This window comes from Bos indicus, chromosome X (assembly GCF_029378745.1).
Source record: "Bos indicus isolate NIAB-ARS_2022 breed Sahiwal x Tharparkar chromosome X, NIAB-ARS_B.indTharparkar_mat_pri_1.0, whole genome shotgun sequence".
Taxonomy (NCBI): domain Eukaryota; kingdom Metazoa; phylum Chordata; class Mammalia; order Artiodactyla; family Bovidae; genus Bos; species Bos indicus.
In genome coordinates, this window is record NC_091789.1 from 55,138,120 (window position 1) to 55,144,144 (window position 6,025).

Genomic DNA, 6,025 nt, shown 5'->3' on the forward strand with positions numbered 1-6,025 from the left:
TGTGGTTTCCTGCTATGGCCTGTCCTCAAGCCACTACTAATGGGTAGAGGCTATCTATGGACTAGAGAGAATTAAAGGAGGCTGCTCCCTGTATCAGAGCCCCTCTACTAGGTATTGACATTATGAATCTCATACCTGAATGAATGACACTCAAGTAATATTGGTCAATGGTCCGGAGGCCTAGACTGGTCTAACATGTTCTCTTTGTTAAATGTGTCATAGGATAATTGAGCACAATTTGCCTTCCCCTTTGAGGATCAACAGTACACTTTTCCCAGTTGCCTGTAGGGTACATGAATACCTCTGGGATTTCACAAGGAATTTGCCGTCTGGATCTAGACTCCTGCTCTGCACCAGGCACCTCCCACAGAAACTCAGCTCTGGCATTGTACTGATGTCATCCTTGTCCCGGGACCTGGCTATGACTCTGTGTCACACACTGTCACCACTGTGAGTAAACACTTCACTGAGGGGATGGGCAATTGCCCTCCATAAGCTACAGGGAGCCTCCTAGTCTGTTCAATGTCTGGTCTATAATTGAAACTCAGAAGGGTAAACTAGTCTGCATTTGGTAGAAGAAAAGCTTCTCATGCCCCAACCTCCCATGTTGGTAAAGGAGATCCAACATTTGGTAGTAACATTCAATTCCAGTGCCAACCTCCAATATTTGCTGGTCCCTGTGTATGGAGCCACCCTCAGGACATCCACTTATCTGTGGGGACCCGAGCAACAACAGACACTAGATAAACTAAAGAAGTCTATCGTTTCAGCTCTCCCACTAGTGCTCTGAGAACAGGACTTACAGTTAGAAGTTTCAGCCACCCCAAAATTCATTTCTACGATCCACTGGCCCCATGTCCATGGATTTTTGGCATAAGCAACTTGCAGACTCAGTCCAAAAGTATTGGCCAATGGAGAGGCAACTTCCAGAGTTACACTGAGCCCTCACTGAAACTCAAAGCTCTACTGGAGCAGAGCCAGTTATGTTATGGGGTTGAGATTCCTATTATGCCCTGGGTGATAGCAGAAGCTTCTCCCATAAAAACTGAGGTCTGTATTCAAATGGTAATGTATCTACTGGATTGAGCTAAACCTGGACTTACTAGAGTGTTGCAACTCCATAAGAAAATAGCCACATTCTCTGCCACTAAGTTAACTTGCCATAACCTCCCGGCCTTATTTTTTTTTTTAATGTTTAATTAATCACATCTGTATAATGCTGAACATTTGATATGTTAAATTTTATTTTTATTCTATTTTTTATTGAACTCTAGATAGCATATTCAAAAGCAGAGACATTACTTTGCCAACAGAGGTTCGTCTAGTCAAGGCTATGGTTTTTCCAGTGGTCATGTATGGATGTGAGAGTTGGACTGTGAAGAAGGCTGAGCGCCGAAGAATTGATGCTTTTGAACTGTGGTGTTGGAGAAAACTCTTGAGGGTCCCTTGGACTGCAAGGAGATCCAACCAGTCCATTCTGAAGGAGATCAGCCCTGGGATTTCTTTGGAAGGAATGATGCTAAAGCTGAAACTCCAGTACTTTGGCCACCTCATGCAGAGAGTTGACTCATTGGAAAAGACTCTGATGCTGGGAGGGATTGGGGGCAGGAGGAGAAGGGGACGACAGAGGATGAGATGGGTGGATGGCATCACTGACTCGATGGACGTGAGTCTGAGTGAACTCTGGGAGTTGGTGATGGACATGGAGGCCTGGTGTGCTGCGATTCATGGGGTCGCAAAGAGTCGGACATGACTGAGCGACTGATCTGATCTGATCTGAGTGATATACAATGTTGCATTAGTTTCAGGTATACAGCAAAGCGATTCAGTTATATATATGTATATACTCAGGTATATGGTAGCTCCTTTCGGCCTCCTCCCCTGACCTTGGACATGGGGTAGCTCCTCTCCACCGCTCCCGCACCATCACTCTGGTGCCGTTGCTGCCGCAGCTAATTGCCAACATCCACTGGATCATTCAAAAAGCAAGAGAGTTTCATAAAAACATCTATTTCTGCTTTATTGACTATGCCAAAGCCTTTGACTGTGTGGATCACAATAAACTGGAAACTTCTGAAGGAGATGGGGATACCAGACCACCTGACCTGCCTCTTGAGAAACCTCTATGCAGGTCAGGAAGCAACAGAACTGAGCATGGAACAACAGGTTGGTTCCAAATAGGAAAAGGAGTATATCAAGGCTGTATACTGTCACCCTGCTTATTTAACTTACGTGCAGAGTACATCATGAGAAATGCTGGGCTGGAGGAAACTCAAGCTGGAATCAAGATGGCTGGGAGAAATATCAATAACCTCAGATATGCAGATGACACCACCCTTATGGCAGAAAGTGAAGAAGAACTAAAGAGCCTCTAGATGCAAGTGAAAGAGGAGAGTGAAAAAGTTGGCTTAAAGCTCAACATTCAGAAAACTAAGATCATGGCATCCGGTCCCATCACTTCATGGCAAATAGATGGGGAAATAGTGGAAATAGTGGCTGACTTTTTTTCTGGGCTCCAAAATCACTGCAGATGGTGACTGTAGCCATGAAATTAAAAGACGCTTACTCCTTGGAAAGAAAGTTATGAGCAACCTAGACAGCATATTAAAAAGCAGAAACATTACTTTGTCCGCAAAGGTTCATCTAGTTAAGGCTATGGTTTTTCCAATAGTCATGCATGGTTGGTAGAGTTGGACTATAAAGAAAGCTGAGCACAGAAGAATTGATGCTTTTGAACTGTGGTGTTGGACATGACACTTGAGAGTCCCTTGGACTGCAAGGAGATCCAGCCAGTCCATCCTAAAGCAGATCGCTCCTGGGTATTCATTGCAAGGACTGATGTTGAAGATGAAACTCCAGTACTTTGGCCACCTGATGTGAAGGGCTGACTCATTTGAAAAGACCCTGATGCTGGGAGAGATTGAGGGCAGGAGGAGAAGAGGATGAGATGGTTGGGTGGCATCACCGACTCAAAGGACATGGGTTTGGGTAGACTCCGGCAGTTGGTGATGGACAGGGAGGCCTGGTGTGCTGCAGTTCATGGGGTCACAAAGAGTTGGACATGACTGAGCGACTGAACTGAACTGAACTGAACTCAGGTGTATGTATGTTTATATATATATTACTTTTCAGATTCTTTTTCCTTATTAGTTATTACAAAATATTGAGTATATTTTACTGTGTTAAATGTTACGTCTTTGTTGGTTATATATGTAATGTATAATAGTATGTATATTAGAGAAGGCAGTGGCACCCCACTCCAGTACTCTTGCCTGGAAAATCCCATAGACAGGGGAGCCTGGTAGGCTGTAGTCCATGGGGTCGCTGGGAGTCGGACACGACTGAGTGGCTTCACTTTGCCTTTTCACTTTCATGCATTGGAGGAGGAAATGGCAACCCACTCCATTATTCTTGCCTAGAGAATCCCAGGGGTGGAGGAGCCTGGTGGGCTGCCATCTATGGGGTCGCACAGAGTCGGACACGACTGAAGCGACTTAGCAGCAGCAGCAGTATGTATATGGCAACCCACTCCAGTGATCTTGCCTGGAGAATCCCAAGCATGGCAGAGCTTGGTGGGCTGCTATCTATGGGGTCGCACAGAGTCGGACATGACTGAAGCGACTTAGCAGCAGCAGCAGTGTGTATATGTTAATTCCAAACTACTTTTTATTTTAGAATTCACTGTTTTATATTTCACTTTTGTTTTTTAAATTTATTTTTAGTTGAAGGATAATTGCTTTACAATGTTATGTTGATTGCTGCTGTACAACAACGTGAATCAGCATATATTCCCTCCCTCCTACCCCCTCATCCCAGCCCTCTAGGTTGTCACAGAGCACCAGGCTGAGGTGCATGAGCCTAGAACCTGTTATACAGAGTGAAGTAAGTCAGAAAGAAAACAAATTCGTATATTAGCACATATATATGGAATCTAGAAAAATGGTACTGATGAACCTCTGTGAAGGGCAGGAATAAAGACACAGACATAGAGAATGGAGTTTTGGACACAGAAATGGAAGGGGAGGGTGAGATGAATTGGAAGAGTAAGACTGACGTGTGTGTGTGTGTGTGTGTGTGTGTGTGTGTGTGTGTGTATGTAGAATAGATTCGCTAGTGGGAAGCTGCTGTATAGCACAGGGAGCTCAGCTCAGTGCTCTCTGCCTTCTATACAAGACTTCCATTAGTTTATCCATACAATACACCAATTTCTTCTAATGTTATTGAGGGGATAACAAAATAGCTTTTACAATCCTTGGGACCGTCACACGGTTTACACAGTCAGACTAAAGTTTGTACATCACTGTAATGCAAAATAACTATGGGCGTTACAAGAAAAGATTGCTTGGGTTTTTTATCTATCCTGTCATCCTCCAGTTCCACATCAAGGACTGTGGAGAGAACTTGGAGGGCAGTGGTCCTTCCAGTGGTCAAAATACTGCCCATGCTTTAGGTTATATTAAATTTGTGCCCCTATGGCATAACTGCACCATATTTAAGTTCACAGCAAATGATGGGACCATCAACTGAGACAATTCTATTTCTGCTGGTGTGCAATTCCACACGAGATACAACCCAATTATTGGTTTTCACAGGCATGAGAGCACAGGCAATGCCATGAATAGAGAAGAAACATTCACCTGGTACTTTCATTTCTTCCTGTCTCCCTCAGACAAAACCCAGAGCTTAGCCACCTCCTTCTTGATCCTGATGAGAACCTGATGTGAACCAGTGATTCTGAAACCATCCTTTAGCCTGTGTTCATCATCATCCAGTATAAGCCAAGCAAACCACTCTCTGGAGAAAGAGGTGACCTTATCAGCCATCCCGGTACTTTGCTCCTCAAAAGGCACCGTGGAACCCAGGAGGTGGACCTAAACCTCTCCCAGACCAGGTAACTCCATGTGAACAAGATCAGGGACAATCAGGCTCCCTACTGCTGGCTATAGGTGACCTCCAACTTTAAGTCCTATCCTGTTACCATGGTCCTTCTCACCTGAGAAGTTCCTACCCTTGCTAGTGTTGACTCTGTGTCTCTTGGCGGTTCACCAGCCCTAGTAATCTCTGCACTACTGTTGACAAGGTCTGTCTGGAAACTATACCACATGCACCTAACAGGGTGTCTTATAACACAGGTCAGATTGGAGACAATGGGAACCATGCTGTTGGCTATTCACATTGGTCAGTCCTGCTAAATGACCACAGATACCAACACTGAGGCTAGCAACCTTCTCCTGTCTCTTCTACTACAAGCAACACCCATTCTGGGTAAGCTCGACTCTTTAGATACCACTTGTGACTCATAGATGGTTCTAAACCCGCAGGGCCAACTCTGGCCTCAAATCAGATGAGACTGACTGTGATTAAGTAGTGCCATTAACCACATAGAGCCACTGCCTCTTGAGATTTATGTAAGGAATTGCCCAGAGATAGTATGTACCCAGTATTACAACCAGGATGCTTGTGATGAGTGCAATCATATGAAAAGTGCTGTAATGCAGAGCTATACCAACAAACTCTATGGGATTACAGTTAGATAAAATTATAGTTCTTGCTAATCCCTGACAATAATGACTAATGTAAACCCTGCCAAAATGTATATCTTTACAAATGTTGGTTTCTTTTCTTATCAGTTGTTAATATAACGTCTTTTCCTCTCTTTCCAGTACAAGTCCCATTTATTGAAGCTTGCACTCAAAGAAGTTCGTCTAAGTGACCAAGGACAATTTACCATGAATTTCCTCCCTGGTTGGGAATTTAATTTATTTATTGACTTGATAATATTATTGTTTCGTTTTTATTTTTGCTGTACTAGGTCTTTGTTGCTGCACGGGCTTTTCTTTAGTTGTGGAAAGTGGGCCTATAATTCGTTGTAGTGCAGGGCTTCTCATTATGGTGACTCCTCTTATTGTGGAGCTCGGGCTCTAGGGCATGTGGGCTTCATAGTTGTTGCTCATGAGCTCAATAGTTGCAGTTCCTGGGCTCCCGAGCACAGTCTTAATAGTTGTGGTGCACAGACTTAGCTGCT

General features: G+C 44.1%; 1 long non-coding RNA gene across 1 annotated transcript; it reads left to right on the top strand.

Moving 5' to 3' along the window:
* The first annotated feature begins 4,669 nt into the window (after positions 1-4,669).
* LOC139181698 (uncharacterized) lies at positions 4,670-5,760 on the top strand. Its single transcript, XR_011565467.1, has 3 exons — positions 4,670-4,891; positions 5,133-5,265; positions 5,664-5,760. It is a non-coding gene; the product is annotated as an uncharacterized lncRNA (long non-coding RNA).
* Positions 5,761-6,025: the final 265 nt, after the last annotated feature.